Source organism: Bombina bombina, chromosome 12, assembly GCF_027579735.1.
Source record: "Bombina bombina isolate aBomBom1 chromosome 12, aBomBom1.pri, whole genome shotgun sequence".
In the NCBI taxonomy this organism is placed as follows: Eukaryota; Metazoa; Chordata; class Amphibia; order Anura; family Bombinatoridae; genus Bombina; species Bombina bombina.
In genome coordinates this window covers 115,682,236-115,703,916 of record NC_069510.1, presented here as the reverse complement: position 1 = coordinate 115,703,916, position 21,681 = coordinate 115,682,236, and the positions used below count along the sequence as shown (strand labels likewise).

Sequence of the window (21,681 nt, the reverse complement as noted above, 5' to 3'; positions counted from 1 at the left end):
TCATTAAATATCAGTGCTTTCAGTTTGATCAAGTCACTAAAATAGAGTTGCTATATATAAAACAAAAAAGATACCTCTTATAACAAGTTGCATAAGATCTTAATCGTAACCTGCTTAAAATAAAACTCTGTCACCTTTCTCAGGACTTTCACAACATCCTCAGGCATTTGGAAATCACCGAAAGGGAAAAAAAAGAAAGTTATACAATTGATTTAAAGATTAAGCAAGTGGGAACTAGCATAGTGTTCTGTAAGTTATTTATTATTTAAAATAGTAATATATATATATATATATATATATATATATATATATATATATATAAACTATATTTACACATACATACACAAGTGAAAAAATATAACTATAGTTTAATAGTCAGGGGTTAAAAGTTATTAGCCCAAAGGAAAAAAGTTACTAGTCAACTTAATGTTAAAGATAGGAAAAAGTTCAATTTTGTTCTCGTTCGCTGCAATTTCTTACCCCTTTAGTGGAAATTTCAATTCCTGTATGCATGTATGTCTGATGAAGGGGTGAGATCGCCGTAACGTCACTGAACTTGTTTTCTGTGCACAATAAAGCACAATTTTAAAAAGAAATGTTTTGCTCCTGTGTTAAGCTGATAACAATTTCTGATCTGTGGACGGTATTGTCAGTGCATTTTTTTGTAGCAATCACAAACCCAAAATGCTTCTTCTGTTATTAACCAAAAATGTTACCTTCCAAAAGCAACACAAAATCTTTATCTGTGTCATGAGTTTGTAATCGAAAAGCGACAGAAACAAAGGATTTATAGCCATAATGTATGTCTGTCTGTGTGTGCAATAAGGATTGGGGACCCTGCCCCAAAATATCTCTTGTGACCCAATGAGGTCTAGTTATGCCCCTGGTGGTACTGCATACTAGGTAGTGCTTGGTAGGAGAATGAAATGATATCTACTATTGTGCATCTATATCAAGCTGTCTTTTCATTGTTGTGTGTGTGTTTGAATGAGTCTGTCTGTGTGAGTGTTTGAGTTTATCAGTATGTATGTGTTGTCTGTATGTGTTTGAGTAAGTCTGTGTGTCTTTGTATGTGTGTTTGAGTGAGTCTGTCTGTGTGAGTGTTTGAGTTTATCAGTCTGTATGTGTTGTCTGTATGTGTTTGAGTAAGTCTGTGTGTCTTTGTATGTGTGTTTGAGTGAGTCTGTCTGTGTGAGTGTTTGAGTTTATCAGTCTGTATGTGTTGTCTGTATGTGTTGTCTGTATGTGTTTGAGTAAGTCTGTGTGTCTTTGTATGTGTGTTTGAGTGAGTCTGTCTGTGTGAGTGTTTGAGTTTATCAGTCTGTATGTGTTGTCTGTATGTGTTTGAGTAAGTCTGTGTGTCTTTGTATGTGTGTTTGAGTGAGTCTGTCTGTGTGAGTGTTTGAGTTAATCAGTCTGTATGACATATGTGTTGTCTGTATGTGTATGAGTAAGTCTGTGTGTCTGTATGTGTGTTTGAGTGAGTCTGTCTGTGTGAGTGTTTGAGTTTATCAGTCTGTATGTGTTGTCTGTATGTGTTGTCTGTATGTGTTTGAGTAAGTCTGTGTGTCTTTGTATGTGTGTTTGAGTGAGTCTGTCTGTGTGAGTGTTGAGTTTATCAGTCTGTATGTGTTGTCTGTATGTGTTTGAGTAAGTCTGTGTGTCTTTGTATGTGTGTTTGAGTGAGTCTGTCTGTGTGAGTGTTTGAGTTTATCAGTCTGTATGTGTTGTCTGTATGTGTTTGAGTAAGTCTGTGTGTCTTTGTATGTGTGTTTGAGTGAGTCTGTCTGTGTGTTTTGACTGGCTATTTCTGTCTCTGTGTGTGAGAGTCTGTGTCTGTGTGTTTTGACTGGGTCTGTCTGTGTGTGTGAGAGTCTGTGTATGTATGTATAAATCTTTGTATGTTTGTGTATATATGAGTGGGGGCGGGGGGCAATTTCAGTGTGGCTGATTATTTTAAAAGATTGGACACCCCTGAGGAAATACTGTGTATATCACGTTTCCCTATTACTTTACGTATTATGTTACATCTCACTATCTCTTTAACCTCTTCTTGTCTGTTCACTTGCATGAACTTTTACTGTGATGTTTTCAGAATACATCTCATGATGAGTGTGCAAAATATGCAGAATATGTAACATTTTTCCCATGAGTCTGCACAGTAAATAGTGCGTCTTTCCTGGTTACCGTTTCAGGTAAGCACATTGCTCTATGTTATCTTCAGCTCCTCCCACAGACACTTGATATTTATCTCTTGTGCTTGTGACAGATGACAGACAAATTGTCAGGTGCGACCAGCCCTTATACACTGAAGCCGGAGCTGATTATTAGAGAAGTTTAGACACCATGGTGTGATTAATAATTAAAGGTAAGTGATGGCTTTATTTATATTCTTATTGTTAAAGACCCTTATTTATAGGGTGACCATATTGCTGCTTTAAAAGGGGACACATATGAAAAATACATATGTCAGGGTTCTTACAAAACATTTCTTTAAACAGCCCTGACATATGTATTTTTCATATGTGTCCCTTTTTAAAGGGGCAATATGGTCACTCAACTTATTTAACACCTTCTGCTTTGTGTGTAAAATAAAATGTGCTTGTCCCTCTATAGAGGACAAAAAGCAGATTCTGTACATGCTGCAAATTAAATTTGCAGCATTTTGAAAGCCCTGGTTACAGAATTTGCTTCATGGCCAGTCTAGGGAGCGTGGCACAAGCACCATTTTTTACACAAAAGCAGTTAATTCTGGCCATTTTATGAAATTCAGCTCTAGTTCTAGTTTTATGTTTTAGCAGAACTTGCTAAGACATTTACTCCTCATAAAGGGACATCCTAAAACAAAAAGTTAATGCTCTAATTCTTCACAATAGGTCATAATTATACTAAAACGCTCCATATCTATGTGTTTAACTTCCATAATGGGGTTAAACATATAGTTAAAGTCCTGCTTGGGAGCCGCAGAGAACTGCTGATCCCTAGCTACTTGCCAATCACCAGCTGTTTTCAGCCTGGGAGTTGCAGTAGTTGCGAATATGAGTGTTTAACCTCTTTGTAGGAATTTGAGCTTCGTATTATTGCACTAAAATGCCCCTTTAAGTAAACTTTATTTACAATTCTGAAACTAACATTCTTTCTAGAATAACTGAAAACATTGTAGAAATCTTTGATGTCAAAGGGTTAATAGGGTTGCCAGTTGCCCTCTAAAAAATAAAAATATGCAGCAGCCAGTGGATGTTTGGGAGAAAAGGCTTGAGGGGGTCATTATCAGCTCTCAGACCAGGCGCCACAGCCCTGCAGCTCCCGACATTCATGAGACCAGATCTGACCTCATTGCCTGCAGCCCCTGTCTGCTTTATATGCCCACATCTGACATCATATCACACCCAATCAGATAAAGGGACACAAAAACTAATTCTGAATTTCTTTTATTTGCAAAGATGTCCCTGTAACAAAACAAAATGTGAGGCACAATATCATAGCTCCCAGCTGCCCCGTATCCTGCGGGAATTGTCGGTATTGGCTTGGTATTACTAATGCTCACTGGATGGCATCTGATTTACTGGTGGGGATGTGCAAGAAAACTGATTTATTCAGAACAGAAACACAAGATTTAAAGAAAAAATACAAAACAAAATGACTGCAATGTCCCTTTAAATCCTGGGTACCTGAGGAGTTAAGCTCTTTATGCGTTTACAACGTATCACCTTATCAGATACGAAACCTTTGATTCCTGATTATAAATATTTTCTTTTTTTCCTACACTTCTGTTCAAATTTCCGTAAAAAATAAATAAAAAATCTTTGGTTTAAAGCAGGGGTGTCCAAACTTTGCTCTCCAGAGGTTTTGGAACTACATTTCCGATGATGCTCAGCCAGCATTTTATCTAGCTGAGCATCATGGGAAATGTAGTTCCAAAACCTCTGGAGAGCAAAGTTTGGACACCCCTGGTTTAAAGGTACGTAATCCTCAAAAAACAAAGATTCTGTGTTCCATCTAAAAATAGATGTTCCTGTGCTAAATATAGAAACTTTTTTTTTTTTTTTTCAGTGGGAGCGGTCCCTGTTAGCCAGTAAGCAATAGTCCTATGCAAATCAAACACTTCCTGTTTGTTTCACTTTAAATTAAAGGGACACAAAACCCAAAATGTTCCTTTCATGATATGGATAGACAGAGCATACCATTTTAAATTACTTTCCAATGTACTTCTATTATACAATTTGCGTTGTTCTCTTGATATCCTTTGTTGAAAAGCATACCTAGGTAGGCTCAGGTGCAGCGATTTGATACAGGGAGCAAGCTGGTGATTGGTGACTGTAGGTAGTGTATTGCCGCAATATTTAAAAAAGAGAACAGTGCGCCAGCAGAACAATTATGAATGACAGTGTTTGAAATTATTCGCAAAGGTGTTAGTCACACATAATAAACATAGACAAATAATAATGGTAAATGTCAGAGGTAACATAAAGTCCCAAAAATTGAACCAAAATACTCAGTAACTTAGCTGGTACTGGTGTATGGGTATTCCCCAATAGAACAGAATGTCAATCAGAAAGGTGTACTCTCAATTCACGGAAAGAGGTGGCTAGCAACTTCTTCAAAACTTTTGTTGGTGTCCCAAAAGGAAGGAATCTGCAGAAATGTAGAATAAAAAAGAAGGCGCTACCATAGTGCACGATCAGTGGAACAAACAAGCCCAAAATGTGCAAGTATAGCTGGTACTTACAAGCTCCCCGACACTTGAGAAGTGTCACAAACGCCTTCTGGAACCTTTTAGAGTCGTCCAGCTGACTCACACTCTCGCAGAGGTCGATCCCCTCTTTTGGATATCAGTTTAGATACCGGCTGTGTTACTCTCCCAACAGGACCACAGGTCGCAGGTCTGGTCTTAACTTTTGCAGCCTCTTATCCTGTGTTGGAGGTGGCCTAACCCGGTAGGCTGGATTACACAGTTGTACGGGTGCTTATAGCACACTGTGTATCAAAAGTTTCCAAGGCGTACTAAGAATATGTATACAATATTGGTATTGTTTAAATTAAGTTCGTGGAAACAAAGTCTTATAAAAGTTAAAATGACTTTATTTAACAACACAACGTTTCTCAGTCTTAGATGACCGTTTCATCAGGTGCATATGTATTGCCGCTCCTTCAGCAAACAAAGCAAATTTGATCATAGAAGTAAATTAGAAAGTTGTTTACAACAGTGTATACTCTATATATGTGTGTGCAGCCACCTATCACTATGTAGTTCCTAATAGTGCACTGGGGCTCTGGCTAACTATATCTATGTAGCCACCAATCAGCAAGCGCTACCCTGGTGCTGAACCAAAAATGGGCCGGCTCCTAAGCTTACATTTTTGCTTTTTCAAATAAATATACTAAGAGAACGAAGAAAATTGATAATAGGGGGCCGAATTATCAAGCTCTAAAGACCGCCGCTCCATAACTTGTTCGCCTGATCTGAGGGCGCGGATAGAAATAAACCAGATCGAATACGATCGGGTTGATTGACACCCCCTGCTCTGCAGGGGGCGGTATTGCACTCACACTTTGATAAATATGCCCCTAGGAGTAAATTAGAAAGTTGCTTAAAATTGCTGCTCTATTTGAATCATGAGAGAAAAAATTGGGGTTTAGTGTCCCTTTAAAGCAACATGTTTGTTTCTTAAAGGGACACTGAACCCAATTTTTGATATTATAAGCAACTTTCTAATTTACTCCTATTATCAAATTTTCCTCATTCTCTTGGTATCTTTATTTGAAATTCAAGAATGTAAATTTAGATGCCGGCCCATTTTTGGTGAACAACCTGGGTTGTTCTTGCTGATTGGTGGATACATTCATCCACCAATAAAAAAGTGTTGTCCAGAGGTCTGAACTAATAAAAAAAGCTTAGATGCCTTCTTTTTCAAATAAAGATATCAAGAGAACAAAGAAAAATTGATAATTGGAGTAAATGAGAAAGTTGCTTAAAATTTCATGCTCTATCTGAATCACGATAGAAAAAAATTGGGTTCAGTGTCCCTTTAAATGAATTTTAGTGAGTCTTGGATATTGTTTATGATTTGTAAGGAGCAAGGACTGCGCATATAATGAGCATATAACGTGCAATGCGTGGCTAACAAGTAGTATGTTCTGTTTAGCCTGCAGCTATGTTGCAGAAAAGATCGGAGGTCTGTGCAGAAAAGCAGAGGAGGAGGAAGCACCTGCGCCCATCGCCTGTACTGCAGATCTAAAGCAGAGACCAAGTGAGTACCCGGGGAGCAGAAATTATTTAAAGGGACGGTAACATTATTTTTATACCTACACAGTACATATCAGTTATTAAAGGGACATTAATAATTCAGACAGAACATGCAATTTTAGGCAACTTTCTAATTTACTCCTATTATTAATTTTTCTTCGCTCTCTTGCTATCTTTATTTAAAAAGCAGGAATGTAAAGCTTAGGAGCCAGCCCATTTTTGGTTCAGAACCTGGGTTATGCTTGCTTATTAGTTAGCCAAATGTAGATGCCAATAAGCAAGCCCTATCCAGGGTTCTCAACCTAAAATGAGCCAGCTCCCAAGCTTTACATTCCTGCTTTTTAAATAAAGATAGCAAGAGAACAAAGAAACATTGATAATAGGAGTGAATTAGAAAGTTGCTTAAAATTGCTGCTTTGAATCTGAATCATGAGAGGACAAATTTGGGTTTAGTGTCCCTTTAAGTAGCTGCATTATAAATGGAGCCCACTGCCTATATTTTCATATGTAAATGTTTTTATTTTAATTTGACGCATAAAAAGTGAGATTAAGGCCAACTTGTACGTTTTAAAATAGCGAGGTGAAATGGTGAGAAGGACGGACATTGGCAGGAGATTTTTAGATTTGCGTGTTGCCTTACAAAAAAAATAAATCAAGAACCCACCACCAACCCAATGCCCTTTTCCCCACCTTCTCTCACATTCTTAATAAATGGCTGCCAATATTGGTGCTTTTCAACAAAAGATACCAAAAGAACAAAGAAAATGTGATAATAGAAGTAAATTACGCAGTTTAAAGTCACATGCTCTATATGAATCATAAAAGGAAAAAAAATGTGTTTCATTATAATTTTGCTGATCAGCTGAGAAACAGTAAACACCTACACACAAACTGCTTTCTTTTCAATGGAATTTTTATTGAATTCTGGACAGGCAAGTCTCTTACAATACGCAACTCACAATCATTTAGAAGAGCTGTTCAAATTATTAAGTTGTCCCTTTAAAGTAATTGTAAACATTACTCAATTACTGCCCAGTATATAAAAGTAATCTTAAAAAACCAGGGCACTTTAATTCATTAAATTTTTTAAAGACGCCTCAATTTTAATATATTTACCACTGAGTGATGGTAAACAGACCACCGGTTCCTCCACCCGCATCTCATACTTTATTCAGCAGATCAATCACGAATCTGGCTTCCTCCAATCATTGTATGCCCCATCTGGCATCCAGCTCGTGGGGCACGCAACGATTGGAGGAAGCCGAATTCGTCATTGATCTGCTAAATAAAGTTTGAGATGCGGGCGGAGGAACCGGTGGTCTGTTTACCATCACTCAATAGTAAATATTTTAAAAATGCAGTGTCTTTAAAAATTGTAATGAATTAAAGTGCCCCTGTTTTTAAGATTAATTTTATATACTGGGCAGTAATTGATTAAAGTTTACAATCACAGGCTTGGGCTTTATGAGTTTGGCCCATTGACAATAAGTGACCTAGTAACCAGACCAAGCCCGCAATAAAACATCAGGACTATACTATAGTACAAAACTCTTGACCAAGATTGTTGTTTAATAATTGATGCTCTGATGAACATTTTGCAATGTAATATTTATATATATATATATATATATATATATATCAAAAAGAAGAAGGCGGTGCCACCATAGTGCACAATCAGTGTTTCAGATGTATGCCAGCGCACAATATCATGTACTTACAGGATTTAAGGCACTTGAGAAGTGCTACAAAGGCCTCCTGGACTCTTAAAGTCGTCCAGACAACTTTCCCCGTATCCTCCAGACAGCTTATGTCTCTGATCGACTGCCCAACACCGGATGCAGGAAGGATCCTTCTGGATCTGGATTGTTTTGTATTATTCTAAAATACGTGGAGTTGCCGATATACAATGATCCCAGCTCTCCTAGAGCCTCCACAATCATATTTAAAAAAAATGTGGTGATCGGAATAGATGAAGTAAATTCAAATTTGAATTTGATAAATGCTTGTGGAAATAGTCTGATATATTAAAAAGACTTTAATCTTAAAAACACGTTTCCCGATCTAGCATGACCGTTTCATCAGGTGTACATAAATGATTAAAATTCCCACGGCTTAAAATACTCTTTTCGGTGTCCTAAAAATCTTCATACACCTGCGCGAAGGTCTCCCATGCGTGTTATCCAAAACAGTCTAACATTGCCTAATCATCCAATTGGTGTACTTCTCTCCAATCGGGTTCAATAATTTCTATCACACCCCTCTCTAAATTCTATTGGAAGATTTCTATGGGCTGGTGGAGATTCCGTGTTCCATTAGGAAACACAGAAACATAACACACCCACCCCCTTCAGTATAAGGTATTCCCATGTTAATTCTCAGATACAGAAACCTTTGCACAAGATGTATACAAACCAAATAATTATGTATCCCTAGCTCATCTAAACATCCCACAAATGGTAAAATCTTTATCTTTAGAAAATGATGATATGTTTATCTTTAGAAAACACAGTCCATACAATACATACTCGTATACATGCTTATTCAGATAAACTCCTTACTTGTTGCTAACAACAATTATTGCTCAGACAGATCGTAGATTCAAATACATGTTACTACTCTAGGAATCTAAGATATCCTCATATTGTTAACCGTTAAAATTACATCATATCCTCATCCTCATAGCTACCATATATTGTAATTTGTTAAAATTACATAATATCCTCTTAGCTACCGCATCCTGCCATAAATGAAGCAATATGATGATGTAACAGGCAAAATAGGGTGTCTATGACTAAATGGCTCACTCTTATTCATAACACTCAGATTAAGCATGTATAGAAAAAACATAATTTATTCTTACCTGATAATTTTATTTATTTCTTGACACGGTGAGTCCACGGATTATGTTAATTACTGTTGGGAATATCACTCCTGACCAGCAGGAGGAGGCAAAGAGCACCACAGCAAAAGCTGTTAAATACTACTCCCCCTACCCACGATCCCCAGTCATTCGACCAAAGGGAAAGGAGAAAGGAAGTTATCTAAGGTGCAGAGGTGCCTGAAGTTTATAGAAAAGCAAACTGTCTGAAAAACAGGGCGGGCCGTGGACTCACTGTGTCAAGAAAACATAATTTATGTAAGAACTTACCTGATAAATTCATTTCTTTCATATTAGCAAGAGTCCATGAGCTAGTGACGTATGGGATATACATTCCTACCAGGAGGGGCAAAGTTTCCCAAACCTCAAAATGCCTATAAATACACCCCTCACCACACCCACAATTCAGTTTAACGAATAGCCAAGAAATGGGGTGATAAAAAAGGAGCGAAAGCATCAAAATAAGGAATTGGAATAATTGTGCTTTATACAAAAAAATCATAACCACCACAAAAAAAGGGGTGGGCCTCATGGACTCTTGCTAATATGAAAGAAATGAATTTATCAGGTAAGTTCTTACATAAATTATGTTTTCTTTCATGTAATTAGCAAGAGTCCATGAGCTAGTGACGTATGGGATAATAAATACCCAAGATGTGGAACTTCCACGCAAGAGTCACTAGAGAGGGAGGGATAAAATAAAGACAGCCAATTCCGCTGAAAAATAATAATCCACAACCCAAAACAAAAGTTTTAATAAAAACTGAAATTATAAGCAGAAGAATCAAACTGAAACAGCTGCCTGAAGTACTTTTCTACCAAAAACTGCTTCAGAAGAAGAAAACACATCAAAATGGTAGAATTTAGTAAAAGTATGCAAAGAAGACCAAGTTGCTGCTTTGCAAATCTGATCAACAGAAGCTTCATTCCTAAACGCCCAGGAAGTAGAAACTGACCTAGTAGAATGAGCCGTAATTCTTTGAGGCAGGGATTTACCCGACTCCACATAAGCATGATGAATCAAAGATTTAACCAAGACGCCAAAGAAATGGCGGAGGCCTTCTGACCTCTTCTGGACCCAGAAAAGATAACAAATAGACTAGAAGTCTTTCTAAAATCTTTAGTAGCTTCAACATAATATTTCAAAGCTCTTACTACATCCAAAGAATGTAAAGATCTCTCCTTAGAATTCGTAGGATAAGGACACAAAGAAAGAACAACAATTTCTCTACTAATGTTGTTAGAATTCACAACCTTAGGTAAAAATTTAAATGAAGTCCGCAACACTGCCTTATCCTGATGAAAAATCAGAAAAGGAGATTCACAAGAAAGAGCAGATAACTCAGAAACTCTTCTAGCAGAAGAGATGGCCAAAAGGAACAGAACTTTCCAAGAAAGTAATTTAATGTCCAGAGAATGCATAGGTTCAAACGGAGGGGCTTGAAAAGCCCTCAGAACCAAATTAAGACTCCAAGGAGGAGAGATTGATTTAATGACAGGTTTGATACGAACCAAAGCCTGTACAAAACAATGAATATCAGGAAGATTAGCAATCTTTCTGTGAAAAAGAACAGAAAGAGCAGAGATTTGTCCTTTCAAGGAACTTGCAGACAAACCTTTATCCAAACCATCCTGAAGAAACTGTAAAATTCTAGGAATTCTAAAAGAATGCCAGGAGAATTTATGAGAAGAACACCAAGAAATGTAAGTCTTCCAGACTCGATAATAAATCCTCCTAGACACAGATTTATGAGCCTGTAACATAGTATTAATTACTGAGTCAGAGAAACCTCTATGACTAAGAATCAAGCGTTCAATTTCCATACCTTCAAATTTAATGATTTGAGATCCTGATGGAAAAAAGGGCCTTGAGATAGAAGGTCCAAGGTTGGCAACTGGACATCCGAATGAGATCCGCATACCAAAACCTGTGAGGCCATGCTGGAGCCACCAGCAGTACAAACGAACGTTCCATTAGAATTTTGGAAATCACTTTTGGAAGAAGAACTAGAGGCGGAAAGATATAGGCAGGATGATAATTCCAAGGAAGCGACAATGCGTCCACTGCCTCCGCCTGAGGATCCCTGGATCTGGACAGATACCTGGGAAGTTTCTTGTTTAGATGAGAGGCCATCAGATCTATTTCTGGAAGTCCCCAGATTTGAACAATCTGAAGAAATACCTCTGGGTGAAGGGACCATTTGCCCGGATGTAACGTCTGGCGACTGAGATAATCCGCTTCCCAATTGTCTACACCTGGGATGTGAACCGCAGAGATTAGACAGGAGCTGGATTCCGCCCATACAAGTATCCGAGATACTTCTTTCATAGCCTGAGGACTGTGAGTCCCACCCTGATGATTGACATATGCCACGGTTGTGACATTGTCTGTCTGAAAACAAATAAACGATTCTCTCTTCAGAAGAGACCAGAACTGAAGAGCTCTGAAAATCGCACGGAGTTCCAAAATGTTGATTGGTAATCTCGCCTCCTGAGATTCCCAAACCCCCTGCGCTGTCAGAGATCCCCATACAGCTCCCCAACCTGAAAGACTCACATCTGTTGAGATCACAGTCCAGGTTAGACGAACAAAAGAAGCCCCTTGGACTAAATGATGGTGATCTATCCACCACGTCAGAGAGTGTCGTACATTGGGATTTAAGGATATTAATTGTGATATCTTTGTATAATCCCTGCACCATTGGTTCAGCATACAAAGCTGAAGAGGTCGCATGTGAAAATGAGCAAAGGGGATCGTGTCCGATGCAGCAGTCATGAGACCTAGAATTTCCATGCATAAAGCTACCGAAGGGAATGATTGAGACTGAAGGTTTCGACAGGCTGAAACCAATTTCAGACGTCTCTTTTCTGTTAGAGACAAGGTCATGGACACTGAATCTATTTGAAAACCCAAAAAGGTTACCTTTGTCTGAGGAATCAAAGAACTCTTTGGTAAATTTATCCTCCAACCATGTCTTTGAAGAAACGACACAAGTTGATTCGTATGAGATTCTGCAGAATGTGAAGACTGAGCAAGTACCAAGATATCGTCCAAATAAGGAAATACCGCAATACCCTGTTCTCTGATTACAGAGAGAAGGGCACCGAGAACCTTTGAAAAGATCCTTGGAGCTGTTGCTAGGCCAAACGGAAGGGCCACAAACTGGTAATGCTTGTCTAGAAAAGAGAATCTCAGAAACTGAAAGTGATCTGGATGAATCGGAATATGAAGATATGCATCCTGTAAATCTATTGTGGACATATAATGCCCTTGCTGAACAAAAGGCAGAATAGTCCTTATAGTTACCATTTTGAATGTTGGTATCCTTACATAACGATTCAATATCTTTAAATCCAGAACTGGTCTGAAGGAATTCTCCTTCTTTGGTACAATGAATAGATTTGAGTAAAACCCCAGACACTGCTCCAGAACTGGAACTGGCACAATTACTCCAGCCAACTCGAGATCTGAAACACATTTCAGAAATGCCTGAGCCTTCACTGGATTTATTGGAATGCGAGAGAGAAAAAATCTCTTTGCAGGCGGCCTTACCTTGAAACCTATTCTGTACCCTTGTGAAACAATGCTCTGAATCCAAAGACTGTGAATCGAATTGATCCAAATGTCTTTGAAAAAACGTAACCTGCCCCCTACCAGCTGTGCTGGAATGAGGGCCGCACCTTCATGTGGACTTGGGAGCTGGTTTTGACTTTCTAAAAGGCTTGGATTTATTCCAGATTGGAGAAGGTTTCCAAACAGAAACCGTTCCTTTAGGGGAAGGGTCAGGCTTCTGTTCCTTATTCTGACGAAAGGAACGAAAACGATTAGCAGCCCTATATTTACCTTTAGATTTTTTGTCCTTAAGCCATAAAGCTCTTCTAGCTAAAATAGCTAAAGACATATACCTGACATCAACTCTAATGATATCAAAGATGGCATCACAAATAAAGTTATTAGCATGTTGAAGAAGTTTAACAATGCTATGAGCATTATGGTCTGATACTTGTTGTGCTAAAGCCTCCAACCAAAAAGTGGAAGCGGCAGCAACATCAGCCAAAGAAATAGCAGGCCTAAGAAGATTACCTGAACATAAATAAGCTTTCCTTAGAAAGGATTCAATCTTCCTATCTAAAGGATCCTTAAAGGAAGTACTATCTGCTGTAGGAATAGTAGTACGTTTAGCAAGAGTAGAGATAGCCCCATCAACTTTAGGGATTTTGTCCCAAAACTCTAATCTGTCAGATGGCACAGGATACAATTTCTTAAACCTTTGAGAAGGAGTAAATGAAGTACCCAGATTATTCCATTACCTAGAAATGACTTCAGAAATAGCATCAGGAACAGGAAAAACTTCTGGAATAACTATAGGAGGTTTAAAAACCGAATTTAAACGCTTAGTAGATTTAGTATCAAGAGGACTAGAATCCTCCATCTCTAATGCGATTAAAACTTCTTTAACCCCTTAATGACCACAATGTACCCTGTATGTCACTGGTCGTTAAGGGTTTTTTCAGGACATAATAGCCAAAGTCTAGCAAAAACACGCCATTAATGCCCTCCCTCCAGCAGGCTTTGTGTAAATAGAGCAGTCTCAACGCTGGTGGCCAGACCGCGCTATAAAACAATCAAGTCCCAAAAAAAGGCCAGCGACATACAGGGTACGTCGCTGGTCCTTAAGGGGTTAAGTAAAGAGCGAATAAATTCCATTTTAAATAAATATGAAGATTTATCAGTGTCAATATCTGAGACAGAATCCTCTGAACCAGAAATATCCTCATCAGAAACAGACAAATCAGAAAGATGACGGTCATTTAAAAATTCATCTGAAAAATGAGAAGTTTTAAAAGACCTTTTACGTTTACTGGAAGGAGGAATAACAGACATAGCCTTCCTAATAGATTTAGAAACAAATTCTTTTATATTAACAGGAACATCCTGAGTATTAGATGTTGAAGGAACAGCAACAGGTAATGGTATATTACTAATGGAAATACTATCTGCATTAGCAAGCTTATCATGACATTCATCACAAACTACAGCCGGAGGAACAGTTACCACAAGTTTACAACAAATGCACTTAACTTTGGTAGAACCAGCATCAAGCAGCGTCTTTCCAGAAGTAGATTCTGATCCAGGGTCAATGTGAGACATCTTGCAATATGTAAAAGAAAAAACAACATATAAAGCAAAATTTATCAAATTCCTTAAATTACAGTTTCAGGAATGGGAAAAAATGCCAATGAACAAGCCTCTAGCAACCAGAAGCAATGAAAAATGAGACTGAAATAATGTGAAAAAAGAGACAAGAATGAGGCCCACATTTTTTAGCGCCAAAAAAGACGCCCACATTATTGGCGCCTTAAAATTTTTGGAGCCAAGAATGACGCCACATCCGGTGACGCCGACATTTTTGGCGCAAAACGTCAAAAAAATGACGCAAACATGAACAACTTCCGGCTTCAAGTTTGACGCTGGAAATGACAAACAGAATTTTTTGCGCCAAAAAAGTCTGCGCCAAGAATGACGCAATAAATTGAAGCATTTTCAGCCCCTGCGAGCCTAACAGCCCACAGGGAAAAAAGTAATTTGAAACAATTTTTAAGGTAAGAAAAAAATTATTATTCATATGCATTATCCCAAATAATGAAACTGACTGTCTGAAATAAGGAATATTGATCATCCTGAATCATGGCAAATATAAGTTTAAAGACATATATTTAGAACTTTATAAATAAAGTGCCCAACCATAGCTTAGAGTGTCACAAAAAATAAGACTTACTTACCCCAGGACACTCCTCTACATATAGTAGATAGCCAAACCAGTACTGAAACGAGAATCAGTAGAGGTAATGGTACATAAGAGTATATCGTCGATCTGAAAAGGGAGGTAAGAGATGAATCTCTACGACCAATAACAGAGAACCTATGAAATAGATCCCGTAGAAGGAGACCATTGAATTCAAATAGGCAATACTCTCTTCACATCCCTCTGACATTCACTGCACACTGAGAGGAAAACCGGGCTCCAGCCTGCTGCGAAGCGCATATCAACGTAGAATCTAGCACAAACTTACTTCACCACCTCCACGGGAGGCAAAGTTTGTAAAACTGAATTGTGGGTGTGGTGAGGGGTGTATTTATAGGCATTTTGAGGTTTGGGAAACTTTGCCCCTCCTGGTAGGAATGTATATCCCATACGTCACTAGCTCATGGACTCTTGCTAATTACATGAAAGAAATAAATAAATTTATCAGGTAAGTATAAATTATGTTTTCTTTCTTATGACACGGTGAGTCCACAGATCATCTTAATTACTGTTGGGAACCAATGCAAGACAGTTAATATAAACAGAAGGCACCACTGCTTGAAGAACCTTTCTCCCAAAAGAAGCCTCTGCTGAAGCAAAAGTATAAAATTTGTAAAATTTAGAAAAAGTATGCAAAGATGACCAAGTCGCAGCCTTGCAAAGCAAGTTGTATGGACGACTTTAAGAGTCCAGGAGGCCTTTGTAACACTTCTCAAGTGCCTTAAATCCTGTAAGTACATGATATTGTGCACTGGCATACATCTGAAACACTGATTATGCACTATGGTGGTGCCTTCTTCTTCTTATTTTTGATATATTACAGAGCACGAATTTGAATACCAACAGATTTTGGAAGGAGCAGCCTGCCGACTATTTTTGGAATATTCCTTTGGAAACTTTGGGTCAAATCCACACTTTTGCTGAATAGTGCATTTGAACTTATATTATTATATGAACTTTGCACATTCATCATAGTACTACATTAGATTTGTATTTTATAAGATGATGCATTGTCACTTATTTTTGTTTTAGAGATACTTGCTATTTGTCAATATTTTGAGCACTATTGGTATCATATTGAGCACTATCGTTGATATTGCAACACATATCACTGTATCTTGTTTAGTAGTTACCACAAATCCAGAATAATATACCACTTATTTTAGTTGATGATACTAAACGTTCTTATCGTATATACCAATATTTATTGTTTAATATATGGTTTAGAAATATTTATTCATAGTGCTTTGGTATCAGTACTCGACACCTCATTGGTGGATACACTCACCAATCAGAAAAAGAGCTACATCTGGTAGAATAGTCACCACTAGCACGCCACATTTATAGCTATATACGTAGCTGTATATTTTTTTATATATATTTATATCATTATATTGTATAGAAACATATCACATTAGTATTCCAACAATAGCACTTGATACTATATTATATTTTAGTACCTTGTTTATCTATAAGAAATCGATAAACATTTTGCGCATCCAATTTACTATTTATTGTTTTTCACTAATATATATATATTTGTTAACTGATATATGTCCTTGTAGATGGAATTCCAGCTGAGCCTGAGATCTTCAAGCAAAAAATACCAAGTGGTGATGTCCCAGCCCGCCCCTGTCGATCCTGAGGGTAGTTTACCCCAGGCAATGCCCTGGGATTAAACGGAGTGCCATCTTTCTTCCAAAGTACATTTCCCATCATGCTCAGATTATTGTGTATACCAGGGGTTGACAAATCTGCCAGGCAAAGATATTTGTATATCAATATATGGAGAATAAACCCAAAAATTTGGAGCCAGTGGTAAAATTGTAGGAGTTAGTGGCTTCCTGGCTCCTGGGTTTGTCGAGCCCTGGTGTATACACTCACTTTTTCCTTTATCTAATACAGCTGTAGGAGATTTACTCAGTGGGGAAATTATCAAAAAAACAACCACTTCGCATGCACAAACCTATTAGACTTGTTAAAGCATTACTTTTGTGGGAGAACATCAGAGGTTATGTTGTTTTACATTCATTAAGTATTTAACCCCCCCAAGTGAAATTGAGTTGGTATATATGACTTAAAGGGACCTAAAAATGTAAAAATGTATTCTATCGTGGAACAAATTCTCTTTTTATCCAGTGCAAAGGGCTTAAACACATAGTTAAAGGGACATGAAACCTAATTTTCTTCTTGTGTGAGTCAGATAGACCATACAGTTTTAAGCAACTTTCAAATTTACTTCTATTATGAAATTTGCTTAATTCTTTTGGTATCCTTTGTTGACAGGTATACCTAGGTAGGCTCAGGAACTGTGAGCTAGCTGCTGATTGGTAGCTGGACATATATGTCTGTTATTGGTTAACCGATGCATTCAGCTAGCTCCCAGAAGTGCATTTCTGCTCCCTCGAGAAAGGATAGCAAGAGAATGAAGCAAAATTGATAATAGAAGTAAATTGGAAATTTATGCTCTATCTGAATCATTAACAAAAACAATTTTTGGTTTCATGTCCCTTTAAAGTTGTGCACCCAGGTTCAATGAATTGCTACTCATGGAAGGATATGGGCAGTGAACCAGGAACGTCTAATGTATGTACCACCAATTAAACTATTTGTGCCTTGCTCCCTGGGTGAATGACTTTAAATATGTGTTTAACTCCACTTCTAAGAACAACACAGCTGGTAGGCCAATCAAGATGCAGCATATGTACATATCTGCCAATCAGCAGTCATGTACTTTTTAAAAAATAACATGAAAGCATGCTGGGTAAACAAGTTTATCTGTTTAATTCATTTGCAGGACTTTAACACATAGTGAAAAAAGAGAACTTGTATATAAAAATGCTTTAAAGGGATAGTAAAATAAAAATTAAACTTGCCTGATTCAGATAGAGCAGATCATTTTAAGACACTTTTAAATTAACTTCTATTTTTAAATGCGCTTTTGTTCTCTTGTTTTCCCTTATTGAAAATGAATAAGCACATATCCTACACTAGTGGGAGCTGCTGCTGATTGGTGCCTGCACACATTTGTGTCATGTGATTGGCTAACTAGATTTTTTTCAGCTTCCTGTCAGTAGTGCAATGCTGTTCCTTCAGCAAATGATAACAAGAGAATGAAGCAAATTTGATAATAGAAGAAAAGTTGAAAGTTGTTTAAAATTGTATGTTCTATCCAAATCATGAAAGAAAAGTTTGGTGTTTCCGGTCCCTTTAATGACCTAGAAAATATTATTTTTACACTTTTACCTTATTTCAAAGAAACAGATGGGGTAGTTCATTTAACACTTGGAAAACTTATCACAAAATGTATCTACAAAAGTAGGCTGACCATATTGCTGCTTTTAAAAGGGACACATATGAAAAATACATATGTCAGGGCTGTTTTCAGAGCTGTTTAAAGAAATGTTTTGTATAAGAACCCTGACATATGTATTTTTCATATGTGTCCCTTTTTAAAGCGGCAATATGGTCATCCTATACAAAAGTACCCATACGCTTTTCTATTGAAAAGGAAACTACCACTTGATCATTATCAAACAAATCAGCGCAGTTAACAATACAACCTGGTGAAAAAATACTATTACTTTCATCTCATATATGGCATTAGTTTGACATTCTCAAATAGATCTCCTTTGTATTTTATGACTACATAAAAACTCCTCCGGTTTGGAAAGCAAAAGTATTATTAGATAAATTTACTACAACGTTCAGCCTTTACTGGAAATCCAGATCTTATCGTGGGGATCTTATACAAGAATCAATCCGGTTACGAAAATATCCGAAGGGCATGAGCCGTTGCTCACGAAAGATCTGCATGCGCATTCCTAATGAATGTTTTTTTGTGCTAAACCAATAAATGACCAGACAATTTAAAGGGACATTAAACACTTTGAGATGGTAATATAAAATGCTAAATCATATATATAAAAACAGTCTGCAATATACTTTCATTATTTACTTTGTCCCCTTTTCCTGTAATTCCATTCTGAAATTGTGAGCTTTTTAGTTCTTGTTAGAAATGGAAGTGCAGAACACTGTAATATTCCACACAGCTATTGGCTGCACACTCTAGTGACCTATTTATAACTGCCCCTAATTGGCCACAGCAGAGAAAGTAACCTAAGTTACAACATGGCAGCTCCCATTGTTTTATAGACACTAAAGCTTTACACTTATTTTGTCAATACTTAAACAGCTAATGAATCTTTACAAACTACATCTATAAGTTATTCTCTTTTCTTTGAATGCATAATTCTATCTAGCATTTATTTAGTGTTTAATGTCCCTTTAAGGAGAATTACATTGTATATGAAACATAAATTTGCCAGCTGTTACCGAGACAGTTATGTTCATTTACAATAATTAAGGTATGTTCTAACCATCTCCCTTTTATTGTAAAAGTCTTATGGTATTTTTAACAATTGATGTCTGAGATGCATTTCAATGTATTGCAGTTCTCCTAGGTAGGAAAAGGGTTAAAGCTGAGTAAAATACATATGGAAGAAGGATCCTACTTCTCCAAATTGCTTTAGATCTTACTGTTGTGGAAGACGTAGGAAGAAGCAGATGCAGTGTTGAATGACAGCGCTCTCACAAACCTCCTCCATAGGGGGAAGAGACTGCTTGATAAAGAAAAACTGTTTTGCCAACGTCAACAAAACAGAAAAAAATACCAAAACCTTGTATGTAGGCAAGGTCATCAATAAATAAGTGTCTGACCAATTATTGGTGTCTTTTTTTTTATATTTGTTTGTATAATATTCTTGGTTTTGTGAGAGGCCAAAAAGCAAATCTGTAATTTAGGTTTTCAAAATGCTACAAACTGCCTATTTGGGGCGCGATCACATATGTTGAGTAGTTTTCAGCGCAACTGATGAAACCCACGTCGCCCATAAGTTCACCTTGCACATCGGGTGAATCACATAACACACACCACCATATGATATACTGGCATATGTAGGCCAAAGTTTAAAAATATGCGCAACTACACATTTCTGGCATTGCCAGTAATTTATGTCAGTATATTGTGCGCGTAAGTTAAAAATAAAGAGTATTTTTTTTCATGTTAAATTCACATGTAAAAATCGAAACCAAAAGAAAGGAATAAGCTGAAACGCAAACCGACTGCAAGGGAAACATGGTGGGTAATCAGGGTGTGCATTGTCTGTCAGGTGTTTTAAGGCTGCAGGTGAGAGGTTGTGCTGTTTGTGATTGGTTTGACACACTTGCAGAGAGCGGATACTGGTTTGATTAATTAAGTGTCCAGGAAAGGTTTAACATGCACTAGTCACACCTATCCTCAAAAAAACCTTCCCTTGATCCTACCTCCCGATCCAACTACCGCCCTATTTCCCTCCTCCCTCTTGCATCAAAGCTTCTCGAAAAACTAGCTTATGCACGCTTATCCCATTTCCTTACAATAAACTCCCTCCTTGACCCATTGCAATCTGGATTTCGTCCCCATCACTCCACAGAGACAGCAATTGTTAAGGTTACCAACGACCTACTTACAGCAAAATCAAAAGGCCACTTCTCTCTGCTTATCCTCCTTGATCTGTCCGCAGCTTTTGACACTGGTGACCATCCTCTTTTGCTCCAAACCCTCCAATCCTTCGGCATCTGTGACATAGCCCTCTTGTGGCTCTCTTCCTACTTGTATAACCGTATGTTTAGTGTAGCCTTCTCTGGGGGTCTCCTCTGCCCCGTCACCACTTTCTGTCGGAGTACCGCAAGGCTCTGTCCTCGGTCCCCTTCTCTTCTCAATCTACACGTCATCACTAGGTTCCCTAATAAAGTCCCACGGTTTACAATATCATTTGTATGCCGACGACACCCAAATCTACTTCTCTGCACCAGACCTATCTCCTTCCTTGCTAACCCGTGTCACTAACTGTCTTTCTCCCATCTCTAACTGGATGTCCTCTCACTACCTCAAGCTAAATCTCTCCAAAACTGAGCTCCTTATTTTCCCCCCTTCTTCTAAACTCTCCACCCCCAATCTCTCTATAACTGTCGACAACTCATCATTACCCCTACCCCGCACGCCTGATGTCTCGGGGTCACATTTGACTCAGATCTTTCCTTCACTCCTCACATTCAGTCCTTGGCACAGCCTGCCGCTTCCACCTTAAAAACATCTTTAAAATTAGACACTTCCTTACACAAGACACAACTAAGATTTTAATCCAGTCTCTCATTCTTTCCCGCCTCGATTACTGCAACTCTGTCCTCTCTGGTCTCCCCACCTGCTGCCTAGCTCCTTTACAATCCATAATGAAAGCCTCAGCCAGACTCATCTTCCTTACACGTCGCTCTTCATCTGCTGCCCCTCTCTGCCATTCCCTTTACTGGCTTCCTCTGGCCTCTAGGATAAAACACAAAATTTTCATTCTGACATACAAAGCCCTCAACTGCACTGCTCCCCCCTATATCTCAGACCTTGTCTCCAGATGCTCTCCCTCCCGTCCCCTTCGCTCTGCTCATGATCTCCTACTCTCCTCCTCTCTTGTCACCTCATCACACTCCCGTTTACAGGACTTCTCCAGACTGGCTCCCATCTTGTGGAACTCTCTGCCTCGCTTCACAAGACTCTCTTCTAGTTTTAAAAGCTTCAAGTGCTCCCTAAAGACTCTACTGTTCAGGGATGCATACAACCTACGCTAACCAGTTCCTCTCCTCCATTGCTATCCCCTGAACCCCCTTAGCATGTAAGCCTAAGAGTCCAGCTGTTTGTAGATCACCTTCTTAAG

General features: G+C 38.1%; 2 long non-coding RNA genes across 3 annotated transcripts in view; one reads left to right on the top strand and one right to left on the bottom strand.

Annotated features, from left to right (window-relative positions):
* The window catches only part of LOC128643025 (uncharacterized), a 106,469-nt gene that overhangs the window by 14,323 nt on the left and 70,465 nt on the right, over positions 1-21,681 (bottom strand). The gene's annotated exons all lie outside the window — the stretch shown is intronic.
* LOC128643024 (uncharacterized) lies at positions 2,178-19,654 on the top strand. 2 transcript variants are annotated; one of them, XR_008399762.1, is made up of 4 exons: positions 2,178-2,195; positions 2,270-2,368; positions 6,147-6,251; positions 16,498-19,654. It is a non-coding gene; the product is annotated as an uncharacterized LOC128643024 (long non-coding RNA). The 2 variants fall into 2 exon arrangements; XR_008399761.1 differs by lacking the exon at positions 2,178-2,195 and having other exon boundaries at positions 2,252-2,368.